At 43.4% G+C, this 14,090-nt stretch overlaps 1 protein-coding gene across 1 annotated transcript in view; it reads right to left on the bottom strand.

The window, feature by feature from the left end:
• LOC126418922 (cellular tumor antigen p53-like) overlaps positions 1–14,090 on the bottom strand; it is an 84,931-nt gene that overhangs the window by 15,105 nt on the left and 55,736 nt on the right. The window lies entirely within an intron of this gene.

Genomic DNA, 14,090 nt, shown 5'->3' with positions numbered 1-14,090 from the left:
ATTTTTCAACATAAACTCCATTCAATGTGACAGTTTTATGCGACCTTACTGGGAAGGTATGTATACTAGCATTGTACCGTTATACTGATCGATGTCAGAGCCAAAGTCTTGGTGCATCATTAACCTCCCCAACATCCATATTCTGCTTCCCAAAGAGTGCATCTTTCATTGGGTCAAAAAGATGGAAGCTGGGAGGTGCAATATCCAGGCGTAGGACTGATGAGAGAGAACAGTCCAATGAAATTTTGTGGGCTCCTCTTGGGTACACAGATTTGAGTGAGACCTTGTAGTGTCATGGAGGAGAAGAAATTAATTTTCATATTTTTGGCAGTGAAAACACTGAAGTCCCCAACATTTCTGGAGTCATTGCTGTATGTGCCACAGATGGCATGCAGGATATCACACAGGTTAGCATAGCCTTGATGTGACGATGACAGACACCTAACCCAATGACTCACTGTGCTTGCGTTCATTGCCATGTCTCCGTAGGCATTCTGCAAGCACCTATAAGTATCTGTGATGCTCTGGTTTTTACAAAAAACTCAATGATAGCTCTCTGCTCAGAACGCACCTCCATTACAGATGCCATTTTGAAGGGAACATACAGTGCCACCACCTACTGGAACTTCATTGACCCGTGGGGACTGAAGTGGGAATATTACAAAATGTCTCACAAGTAATTCCGCATTTTTTTTTTCAGCCGAAATTGCATGAAAAAGACTGTATTGCATTACTTATTCAATGCCCTTTATAAAAATAGACTTCATTTCAAATAGTCTATGCATGAGATAAAGTATGGCATATAGGGCTCTTCATGCCAAAGTTGTCTATTTTCTGTCCTATTCCATTCACATATTAAGCAAGTATCAAATGACGGTCAATATGCTTCTGCACATGCCCTAATCTCTCTCATGCTATTTTCATGATCCATACTTGAGATAAAGAATGGTGGCAGTGTAATGGCTACAGTCTTCTTCACATAAAGGTTCTCTAAGTATATGCTACAGTATTTCCTCACAAGGGAACCTTCCCATCGCACCCCCCTCAGATTTAGTTATAAGTTGGCACAGTGGATAGGCCTTGAAAAACGGAACACAGATCAATAGAGAAAACAGGAAGAAGTTGTGTGGAACTATGAAAAAAATAAGCAAAATATACTAACTGATTAGTCCACGCGCAAGAAGGTAATATCAAGGACAATGTGAGCTAACGAGCTCTGTAGTCCCGTGGTTAGCGTGAGCGACTGCGGAATGAGAGGTTGTTGGTTCAAGTCTTCCCTCGAGTGAAAAGTTTAATTTTTTATTTTCAGACAATTATTATCTGTCTGTCCGTTATGTTTTCATTACTTTTTTGGGAGTGATTATCACATCCACAAGAAAACCTAAATTGGGCAAGATAGAAGAATCTTTTTACCCATTCGCCAGGTGTACAAGATAGGTGGGTCAACAATGAATTCCTGTCATGTGACGCACATGCCATCACCAGTGTCGTATAGAATATATCAAATGTGTTTTCCTGTGGAGGAATCGGTTGACCTATGACCTTGCGATCAAATGATTTCAGTTCCCATTGGAGAGGCGGACGTTTTGTCTACTAATCGCACGGTTTTGCGGTGCGGTCGCAAAACAGACACTAAACTTATTACAGTGAATAGAGACGTCAATGAATGAATGGACAGATCATAACTTTGCAAAGATAAAAAAGTAAACTTTTCACTTGAGGGAGGACTTGAACCAAGGACCTCTCGTTCCGCAGCCGCTCACGCTAACCACGGCGCTTCTTAGCTCACACTGTCCTTGATGTTGCTTATCTTGCGCATGGACTACTCAGTTTGTATATTTTGCTTATTTTTTTTCATAGTTCTACAAAACTACTTCCTGTTTTCTCGATTGATCTGTGTTCTGTTTTTCAAGGCCTATCCACTATGCCAACTTATAACTAAATCTGAGGGGGGGAGCGATGGGGAGGTTCCCTTGTAAGAACCATATTGTCTTTCATACGAGGATATCCTTTAAAAGGTGCACATTATTGACATGCTCCTGCATAAAGGCAAAAATAACTACCACTGTTTTTTTAGTATCATTTATGCAAACCAAGAATTATTAATTCTTAAATAATGAGTCTGGTATTACCCTCACAAATATAAATTCTCATCTAAGCAATATCAAAAAGGTTACCATATTCATTTGGTATCAAATAAAATGCAATAAAAATCAAAGCAAGAATTTAACTGCAACATTACTGGCCATTTCTTGAAGTCTGTGTTTTATGGGTGAAGGAAAAGACCAAATGTTTAGAATTCTTTAAATTTCTCATCTATACTACTGCATAAGAACAAGCTGTAATTTAAAATAGTTACCAAAACTCTCAAAAAGTTATTGGCCAATTTACTTCAAATTTTTATGTGATACTTTAAAAAATATTCTTGTAGACATAGGTTACCCATTTTTGAAATATCCAAAATTATACAGACGGTACATCTCAGTGTGCTTTACAAAAAAGTCTAATGAAATGTCATATCAAGCTCTTCATTTTTGTATTTCTAAAAGACAGATATCTGTAGGTTTGATAATAGATGCATTTCTGTTTACACTGTCAGCTGATGGCACTCAACCTTGCTTGTGTATTACCGACATCAATGCAGTGGTCAAAAAAGGTAAAGGACGAACCAGAGCAAATGTAAACACTGGACACATACAATGCGACACGGCGGCTAGGTACTACCAAAACAAGCATTGTAAGCAGCCATTGAGTTGTCAAGAATGAGTAATTTGTTTTACATAAACAATGAATTAAGTACAACCAGGTGTTTTCTCTTTTACAACATCATCACAACCAAGATTGTGGTAGTAAAGAAAAGCTAACATCAAATAAAACGTGTTTCCCTTAGTACATGGTCAACCAATCACCACATAATTTTTTGTGTGTTAATTACAGTCAACAGTTTCCTCTTTTCACAACAACACCATAACAAAAACTAAATTCAGATTATTTTCCTTTTCTACAACAGTACCACAACAAAACACATTACTTTGTTTCCTGCTACACCAATACTACAATAAGTGTTAAAAATGCCCACCACTCAATTCGACACACACTTCATTACAGCGAACCCAGTTTCATCGCACTTGTTCACACACATGCACATTTGTCTTTATGGCATTGGCAGCACAGTCTCCTGTGCGTAGGTTCGTCCATACTATTCGTTTTCTGAGCATAAATAAGTTCTTTCATATGGCCCCAAAAGTAAAAATTCACTGGGTTTAAATCAGGGCTGCCTGCTGCCCATTGACATGGACCAAAACATCCTATCCACTGTCCTGGAAATCTTCGCACTCTGTGACCAAAGTGCAATGGAGCACTATCATCCAAGAACTATGCATTATGACGTACGGCTAAATGGAATATTTTCTAAGAAAGCTGGTAGCAATATTTCCTCGAGAAAGATTTGGTAATTGTTACCAGTCAATCATGCAGGTAAAACTTAAGCTCCAATACTGTAATCATCAATTATACCCACCCATACATTTACGGAAAGGTGGCACTGAAAATGTGTTGCTATTACTTCGTGCAGATCATGTACATTCCACGTATGCATGTTATTTCGTTGTGATTGAAACAAGCTTCATCTGCGATGAGTATTTTGTTTACAAAATTATGCAGTGCATTTTGTAACAAAAACCACTCTGAGTATTCTCGTCATGAAGGGAAGTCTTTCTCTTCCAATGAGTGTATGTGTTGAATGTGGTAAGGCTGCGTACGCGCCTCTTTCAAAGTGTGATGAACAACAGTGTGCGGTACACCCACTTGGCTTGCAATGCTTCTAGTACTGTGAACAGGATCTTCTTGGATGCGGTGCAGAATTTGCTCCTCAGCTTCCAATAATGTTCTTCGCATTGTGGGCCTCTGCCTTCTGCACAGGGTAGTAAAGAGCCAGTATCTCTCATTCTATGCAAATTAAATACATACTCACAAGCAGTATTCTGCTGTGATTTACTTAATAATAAAACAAAAGCATATCAGAACAGACAATATGGTTCGTATACAGAATTAAGGATAACTACTGTATGAGTAATTCTTGGGTGTCCAGCTGGATATGATCATTGAGTGGCGACGATATTTTGGCAAATAACCATTTTGCAATCATCAGTTGGTGCTGATGTAATGGTCTGTCTGCTCTCTGCCATTAGCATTTATCCCTCGCGGGTACATGTGCGATTCCATGCATCGATGATGTGTGGCTTGTCCGGTGGTTGGGGAAGCGGAGGCTGTGATAGATGGTGGGGAGGGCCACAGTATCTCTTTGGTGGCTGTGGCAGAGTGATTTCATGTACCCTTGCTCTGTTGCTCCTTGATAAAGCATAGTATTGGTTCCCAGGGCTTACTGAGTTGGTAACCAGCAGCCCTGTTGACGAGGTTGTCTGTTGTGCAATTTTCTATGGCCTCTCTGAAGTGAAGTCCCAGTAGTTATTCGAGGAGGCCAGTACTTTTGTCTCTTCATAATTCGCTGTGTATCCAGTGCTCATGTGATGTTCTACTACGGCAGATTGACTTGGTTGGCCGAGGTGGGTGCAGAGTTGGTGTTCTTTGCATCAATCTTTCACCATGCGAACTGTTACCCATCTTTCTCGATAACTACCCTTTCTTGATGTCCTAGTCCAGCACAGGTCAGATGGCTAGCTAGGTCACAGAATGTACTACAAGGCCACACACACTGACCTGTATCTACATGCTTCCTGCTGCCACCATCAGGTTCAGCTAACCAGAGTGCTTAACACTTGGAAAATCTTGGATGAACAGAACTATCAACAGAACTCAAACACATGGAGACTGTGTTCTGCAAAAATGGATATGGCAACTGCCAAATCCAAAGGGACTTCCAACAACAGAAGTGCAGTAGAAACCAAGATGAAGATCAAGCAGAAAAGAGAAAAAAGGCCTGACGTTTCTACCTTTTGCAGGCAATGTGTCATCCAAAACTGGGAGACTATTGAGGCAACTCCAAGATCAATACAGTCTTCTGACCACTGGCTAAGACACACACCTTACTAGGAATGGTGAAAGATGATGTCAGCCTCAAGAAAGCGAACATATACAAAATTCTGTGCAGCAGTGTGAAATCCTATATCGGCCAAACAGTTCGTATATGGGAGACTGATGCAAAGAACACCAACACTACACCTGCCTAGATCAACCAACCCAATCTGTCCTAGCAGAACATCGCATAAACAATGGACACACAGCGAATTATGATGAGAGAAAAGTACTGGTCCTGGTCCACAAATAACTACTGGGACTGATCTTCAAAGAGGCCACAGAAATCCGCATAACAGACAACGTTATCAACAGGGACACTGGTCACCAACTCAGTAAGGCTTGGGAACCAATACTGAGCTCTATCAAGGGGCAACGGTGCAAGCGGACATGAGATCATTTGGTCACGGCCGCCAAAGAGATACTGCCACCCTCCCCACCACTGAAGACGGTGTGTGTTGTTGGGACCCACGAGCGATTAATACTAGCAGCAGCACCACCTCATGAAGGTGGAATGGTTATTCACTGAAATATCGTGGGCATTCGATGACTGTATCAAGCTGGACATCCAAGAACCCTACAAACAGCATATAGACTGAGAAGCATCAAATCAAATATAACTGTACTTTATTATGAATGAACTGCTAAATAACCAAGTAAGAGTAGAGGAGACAGCGTGTTAGGAAAGTTAAGAGATCCCTGCAAAGCAGCCAAATTTGGGCAGCCTAGTAGGACGTGGGCCACCACTAGGCAGGCATCACATTAGCAGGGTTCTCACGTTGGAGAATGTGGCCATGGGTCAGCCAAGTGCAGCCAATCCATAGTTGACGAAGGACAAAAGATTACCTGCAGGAAGCACAAAGGAGAGACATGGTTGTCTTATCCTTTATTGCCCTCAGTTTCTTTTGGGAGTCCTGAGCAGACCACACCATGTTCCGCGCCTCTAACAACTGATAGCATAGAGTCAACCAAAGGTCCAGTTCTGAGACCCCTATTTCCAAAATCGGCATCCTAGTAATCAACTTTGTCAAGTAGTCGGTATGTTCATTGCCTGAGGTCCCAACATGTCTAGAGGGCCAAACGAAAATGAGTGGCCATACAGCTTGATGACAGTCAGAAAGGAGATCCTGGATAGTCGTGACTAATGAGTGATGAAAGGTAGCACTGGTCTACAGCCTGAAGGCTGCTCAGGGAGTCACTGCAGATTAAAAGCATATTGCTAGTGCAAGAAGCATAGTTAAGGGCTCATTTGATGGCCATCAATTCAGTAGTGAAGACAGTGCATCCACTTGGCAGGGAGTATAGTTCACTGCACCTTGCATGCGTGTATGCAAAACCAGTTGGAAAACCAGTCATCTGTTGAGCCATCAGTGAATACCACTTCCGAACCTCAAAATGTATTGAGGACAGCCAGGAACAGGTGGTGAAACACCATTGGATCAATTGAATCTTTCGGTCCAAATGATAAATTGAGAGAGAACTGAGGTCAGGGAACATGCCATCGGGGTGTACATGGTTGCTTCCTGACAAGAAGCGACATCGGCAAAGTTGGAGTTCAGAGCAGGGACACTGTAGATGAATTGCAATTATGACCCTAGTTCTGGGTCTATTCCCTATTAGGAAAAAAGGAAATGGTAGTTTGGATACTTAGGCGAGCTACGAATGTGTATGGCATAACTGAGTAGCTGTTGTTGGTCCCTGATCTTTAGTGGAGGGATCCCAGCCTTCCCAAGCAGGCTGTTCACAGAGCTAGTTCAAAAGGATCCTGTTGCAAATCAGGCCCCATGGTTGTGTATTGGGTCCAGTGACTGCAATGCTGAACAATATGCCAGACTCTCATAATCAAGACAGGGCAGGTCAGGGATTTGAAAAGCTGCAAAGGGTAATGCAGCTTGCACGTCAGCTGATGTTACTGATGCAGTGAAGTGTATTATGCATAAGTTGGCGAAGATGGGGAAGCCACATCAGCTGAGTATCGAAGACCAGTCCTAAGAAGTAGTAAGTCTGTGCCACATTGAGTTACTGGTTGTTGAGTTACAGCTCTGGTTGTGGATGTACAACATGATGGTGACAGAAATGCACGATGCGAGTCTTGGCGCCTGAAAACTCAATGCCCTGGGTGACGACCCATGAGTATACCTTTCAAATAGTGCCATACAGTCAGTGTTCAGCAACACCCACACTAGAGGAGCAACAGTAAAAGCAAAAACTGGCAGTATACAAGGAGGGGAACTGAAGACGCCACAGCTGTTGCTAGACCGTTGATGCCCATTAGAATGAGTGGAAAACTTAATACAGAGCCCTGCAGAACCCCATTCTCTTGGATATATGGAGTACCATGGGAAGCACCATGTTGTTGTTGTTGTTGTTGTGGTCTTCAGTCCTGAGACTGGTTTGATGCAGCTCTCCATGCTACTTTATCCTGTGCAAGCTTTTTCATCTCCCAGTACCTATTGCAACCTACATCCTTCTGAATCTGCTTAGTGTATTCATCTCTTGGTCTCCCACTACGATTTTTACCCTCCACGCTGCCCTCCAATACTAAATTGGTTATCCCTTGATGCCTCAGAACATGTCCTACCGACCGATCCCTTCTTCTGGTCAAGTTGTGCCACAAACTTCTCTTCTCCCCAATCCTATTCAATACTTCCTCATTAGTTATGTGATCTACCCATCTAATCTTCAGCATTCTTCTGTAGCACCACATTTCGAAAGCTTCTATTCTCTTCTTGTCCAAACTATTTATCGTCCATGTTTCACTTCCATACATGGCTACACTCCATACAAATACTTTCAGAAATGACTTCCTGACACTTAAATCAATACTGGATGTTAACAAATTTCCTTTCTTCAGAAACGCTTTCCTTGCCATTGCCAGCCTACATTTTATATCCTCTCTACTTCGACCATCATCAGTTATTTTGCTCCCCAAATAGCAAAACTCCTTTACTACTTTAAGTGCCTCATTTCCTAATCTAATTCCCTCAGCATCACCCGACTTAATTAGACTACATTCCATTATCCTTGTTTTGCTTTTGTTGATGTTCATCTTATACCCTCCTTTCAAGACACTGTCCATTCCATTCAACTGCTCTTCCAAGTCCTTTGCTGTCTCTGACAGAATTACAATGTCATCGGCGAACCTCAAAGTTTTTATTTCTTCTCCATGAATTTTAATACCTACCCCGAATTTTTCTTTTGTTTCCTTTACTGCTTGCTCAATATACAGATTGAACAACATCGGGGAGAGGCTACAACCCTGTCTTACTCCCTTCCCAACCACTGCTTCCCTTTCATGTCCCTCGACTCTTATAACTGCCATCTGGTTTCTGTACAAATTGTAAATAGCCTTTCGCTCCCTGTATTTTACCCCTGCCACCTTTAGAATTTGAAAGAGAGTATTCCAGTCAACATTGTCAAAAGCTTTCTCTAAGTCTACAAATGCTAGAAACGTAGGTTTGCCTTTCCTTAATCTTTCTTCTAAGATAAGTCGTAAGGTCAGTATTGCCTCACGTGTTCCAGTGTTTCTACGGAATCCAAACTGATATTCCCCGAGGTTGGCTTCTACTAGTTTTTCCATTCGTCTGTAAAGAATTCGTGTTAGTATTTTGCAGCTGTGGCTTATTAAACTGATTGTTCGGTAATTTTCACATCTGTCAACACCTGCTTTCTTTGGGATTGGAATTATTATATTCTTCTTGAAGTCTGAGGGTATTTCGCCTGTTTCATACATCTTGCTCACCAGATGGTAGAGTTTTGTCAGGACTGGCTCTCCCACGGCCGTCAGTAGTTCCAATGGAATATTGTCTACTCCGGGGGCCTTGTTTCGACTCAGGTCTTTCAGTGCTGTGTCAAACTCTTCACGCAGTATCGTATCTCCCATTTCATCTTCATCTACATCCTCTTCCATTTCCATAATATTGTCCTCAAGTACATCGCCCTTGTATAGACCCTCTATATACTCCTTCCACCTTTCTGCTTTCCCTTCTTTGCTTAGAACTGGGTTTCCATCTGAGCTCTTGATATTCATACAAGTCGTTCTCTTATCTCCAAAGGTCTCTTTAATTTTCCTGTAGGCGGTATCTATCTTACCCCTAGTGAGATAGGCCGCTACATCCTTACATTTGTCCTCTAGCCATCCCTGTTTAGCCATTTTGCACTTCCTGTCGATCTCGTTTTTGAGACGTTTGTATTCCTTTTTGCCTGTTTCACTTACCGCATTTTTATATTTTCTCCTTTCATCAATTAAATTCAATATTTCTTCTGTTACCCAAGGATTTCTACTAGCCCTCGTCTTTTTACCTACTTGATCCTCTGCTGCCTTCACTACTTCATCCCTCAAAGCTACCCATTCTTCTTCTACTGTATTTATTTCCCCTATTCCTGTCAATTGCTCCCTTATGCTCTCCCTGAATCTCTGTACAACCTCTGGTTCTTTCAGTTTATCCAGGTCCCATCTCCTTAAATTCCCACCTTTTTGCAGTTTCTTCAGTTTTAATGGAAGCACCATATCGAACCTGAAAAGTACATTGCGACATGAAGTTCTGGCGAAAATCAGAATTGGGCTTCGGAGACCCCACTCATGTAAGGTAGCGAGGATGTTGTGTCACCAAGTGATGTCATAAGTCTTTTGTAGGTCGAAGAAGACAGCAATAAAGTGTCGACATTAGTCAAAATTATGGTAGTCATAGTCAGAAAATGGTAACTGATGAATACTGCTTATGGTGCTGGAGAACCGGAGTGCAATCTCTAATGGCTTTGGTGACGTCCACCCTTCCAACAGGGGGTCAGAACGACAGTGAAGGTAAAAGCATGCCAGTCGGCACTGTGGAGATCCCATCTGGGTGGTGCCCAGGGGAGTGATGCTGAGGGAGGGACAGGAAGATTGGGAAGCAGCTGCTACCACACAGACCATCGTGGAACATGTGGGATCCGGTGGCTTGGGGGCCACTGGAGTTTATCTTGGAAGACTACTTCTTGTCTTTCTTCTCCTTAGGGTGCTTGGATGACTTCCCTGAATTAGTTTCATGGATTGAAGAAGATCATGAAGGCCTATGACCAGCAGCCTGTGGCTCCTTCAGCCACTGGCTGATAGCCAGTTACAGACTGGCAGAAACATTGGAGGGTTGGAAGGGAGTGTCCTGAGGGATCCCTTCCTGGCATGAGAAACAGTGAGGGAGATGCATCCCCAGGGATGGGGAGCCATTGCTCCAAAATTGTTTGTGGGGGAAACAGCAGGATGAGAGCCACCAATCATCAGGGGGGCTAACTGTGGGATGCATAATGGGGGAGAGTATGGTAAGCAGAGAGGGCAATGTCATCATAGCTGGGCGTACAACACTGTCATGTGTGCAGGATGTAGATTCTCACACTTTTTCTTGGCCTCTTGGTATGTCAGTGTGACCCGAGTCCTGTATTTTTTTCCTCTCTGAAAGACAGTGCATCGCTCCACAGTTATGCAGATGGGACCACAGTTATGCAGATGGGAAAAGGAGCACAAAGAATGTCTCTGTGAAACAGTTGTCCGCAATCCCTACAGACTGGGCTGCTATCACGACGTGAAGACAGATGCCTGAATTTCATACATTTGAAGCACTGCTTAGTGGGGGAAGGGAACATACAGTTTTGTGTCACATTGATATAGCACCTGGATGTTTTCAGTCAATGAATCGTCCTCAAAGGCCAAGATGAAGGCCCTAGTAGCAAGCCTATTGTCCTCTAGCCCCCTATGGACACAATGGGCAAAGTGTATATCCTGTCGCTCCAAGTTGGCTCATAGCTCATCATCATCCTACAAGAGATCACAATGGAATGATGCTGTGAACTATGTTTCAACTATTTTGGGAGTAATAGTCACCTGAATGTTACCCAGCTTGTCACAAGCAAGCAACATCTGTGACTGGTCAGGGGATGCTGTTTTAATCAAAACTAATCCACTCTTCATTTTGGAGATGGCTGCAGCATCCCCAAATTTGTCCCCTGTAGTCCCTACAAAGAATAATGGCTTTGTGGGCAAAAAGGAATCCCCATCTGTCCTTGTAAAAGCCAGATATTGGGGCGAGTATTTCTCTGCTTGTCACTTAGCCCTACATTCCTTCCATGGTGCAGCCAGGGAAGCAAACATTTTAGGGTCATATAACTCTGTGTTGAATTAATTCTTTCCTTCTCAACAGACTGCTGGGACTGTATGACCATCAACAGGAGAAAGTTTCATCCATTTCATATGCAACCCATGCGCCGTGGTGCCATCCAGTCCGAACACGGGCTCTCCCCATGGACATCACCCAGACTCAACAACGGCTACCTGGTCAGTATCCATTGCTTGGAGTCCATGTGTCCCAGTCATGAAGAGCACATACTCCTTGGCATTCATGGGGAGGCTCCATCTCAGGCACCAATAGTGCAATCCTCTGCAGGGTCAGTGGGCTACCACCATGCAAGTCCTTGATGACACCCCCACAATAGGATGGTTACCATGCTGGGTTTTGTGCATACTATCTTATTGGAAAGGAAGAGTTCTAAAGTGAGAAGGCACGAAGGTGGAACAGACACCACATTGGGCGACCTAACCTGCATAATCCGCACTTCTGAAAAATTTGTAAAAGTGATCTCAGGTCAAACCCAACAATGGGGACTATTTATTTATTAATGCATAGGTGTTGAGTGTGACAGAAGTGAAATGGAAAACTAAGGTCCTTAAACATGTCACAGGCCCACGTGAGGTCTGCACCAGAAAGACCATTCGATGGAAAAGCAGAGAGGAAAGAGACAGTGGAAGTATAGACTCACAGCACAGAAATGGAAGTAGTGCTGCAAAGGCTGTGGACCCATGTTACCCAAGCACGTACTCACAAAAGAGTTGCGAGCCCCCCCCCCCCCCGCCCCCCCCCCCCCCCCTCCCTGGAGAGGAGAGTGTAGAGCTGCTTGGAGACAGGGTACAGCGACTAGGAACAGTCGGGAGGTTGAAGGCATGGGAGGGGAGGCAGGGGAGTAGAAAAGAAGAGAAGTAGAGGAGGGGGAAAAAGACTAGTGGGTGTGTTGGTGGAATAGAAGGCTGTGTAATGCCGAAGTGGGAACAGGAAAGAGTAGGTGGGTGAGGGACAGGGACTACCAAAGTTCAAGGCCAGAGGGGTTATAGGGGTTATAGGATATACAGGGTGAACACAAAGTCTTGCCCTGATTATAACAGTTTATTACAGAATAACCGTTTGACATCATTTGATGCTGTTACATAGGTTAGTGTTACTAGTTTTTTTTTTTTTTTTTTTTTTTTTTTTTTTTTAAGACCACTTATGTTAGTAAACCTCAACGTGTGTTCCCTTGGCAGCTCGGAGAACGTCGAAGTGCTATTCCAGTTCCTGCCAGGTGTTTCGTAACTTTGTACCCACAGCAGCTTGTATCCTAGCCTTCAGTTCGTTGATGCCAGCAACTGGTGTGATGAAGACTCTGTCCTCGATATAGCCCCAGAAAAAAAAGTCAAGGGGCGTAATGTCTGGAGAGCAGGGTCAGGGGTCAGGAAATCACGCACTATCAAAGTCCAGAAGGGGGGGGGGGGGGGGGGGTGCTCCATCTTGCTGGAAAATTATCCATGGTTGATATTTTTCTAACTGTGGGACAATGAACTGTTGCAAAACGTCTAAGTAAATGTTTGCGGTAATGGATTTTTCCACGAAGAAAAACGGTCCAAAAACCTTGTTATGCACGAGGCCGCACCAAACGTTCACTTTTTCGCTGTCTCACAGTAACTGTACAGTAGCATGTGGAGACTCTGAACCTCATATAGGGGCATTATGCCTATTTACCATTCCACTGACATGAAAGGTGGTTTCATTGGTAAATCATATGCGATTTTAGTAATCGTTAGCGCCATCAATCCTGTTGAGAATCTCATTTGCAAATTCAGCACGTGTCAGCAAATCATTTGGTTGCAAGGTCTGCGTGGTTTGCACTTTGTAAGCATGCAACCTAAGCCTTTCATGAAGAATCTTCACCACACTTGCTTGCAGTATTTGAAGTTCATGAGATGCTTGAAGAGTTTATTTAGACAGACTCGGCTGAAACGATTGCCAAACACGATCAACTGTTGCATCACTCACACAAGGCCTGCCACTTTGAGGATGATCTTCAACACTGCCTGTTTTATTAAACTTTGCATACCATCGATTTATTGATTTAATGTTAGGAGGGCTGCATCCATGAGAAGCCAGAAATTTACACTGAACACTGATGGGCGATTTCTTTTTGTGAAACCAAAGCACACATCGCACTTTCTCCTTCTTCAATGCCATTTCGCCAGCAACTAACGTGACCTAACAAAAAATGGCTCTGAGCACTATGGGACTCAACTGCTGAGGTCATTAGTCCCCTAGAACTTAGAACTAGTTAAACCTAACTAACCTCAGGACATCACAAACATCCATGCCCGAGGCAGGATTCGAACCTGCGACCGTACCGGTCTTGCGGTTCCAGACTGCAGCGCCTTTAACCGCACGGCCACTTCGGCCGGCCGTGACCTAACAGACCGCGTCGGTGTTGTGGAGCACTAGCGCCATCTATTGGTAACAACAACTACTAACACTAACCTTTGTAACAGCATCAAATGTAACTTATTATGTCAAACGGTTATTCTGTTAAAAATTTTCATAATCAGGGCAAGACTTTGTGCTCACTCTGTATTGCAGGGATAGCTGGTGGTGGTAGGAAGGATCCAAATGGCAAACACTTTCAAGCGGTCACTGAAGTAAAGCATGTTGTGCTGAGCAGCATACTTAGCAACTGGGTGGTCCAGCTGTCTCTTGACCACAGTTTATCAGTGACCCCGCATGTGGGCATATAGCATTTTTATTGTCAATCCCACACAGAGAGCAGCACAGTGGTTGCAATTTAGTTTGTCAATCAGATGATTGCTTTCACAGGTAGCTCTGCTGTGGTGGGATGGTTATGCTTGTGACTGGACTGGGGTAGGTAACGGTGGGAGGATGTGTGGGACACGTCTTTGCATCTACATCTGGGAGGGCAGGGAGCAGGAGTGGTGTAGGGATGGGCAAGGATATTGT

Source organism: Schistocerca serialis, chromosome 9, assembly GCF_023864345.2.
Source record: "Schistocerca serialis cubense isolate TAMUIC-IGC-003099 chromosome 9, iqSchSeri2.2, whole genome shotgun sequence".
NCBI classification, from domain to species: Eukaryota; Metazoa; Arthropoda; class Insecta; order Orthoptera; family Acrididae; genus Schistocerca; species Schistocerca serialis.
This window is presented reverse-complemented; position numbering and strand designations above follow the sequence as displayed.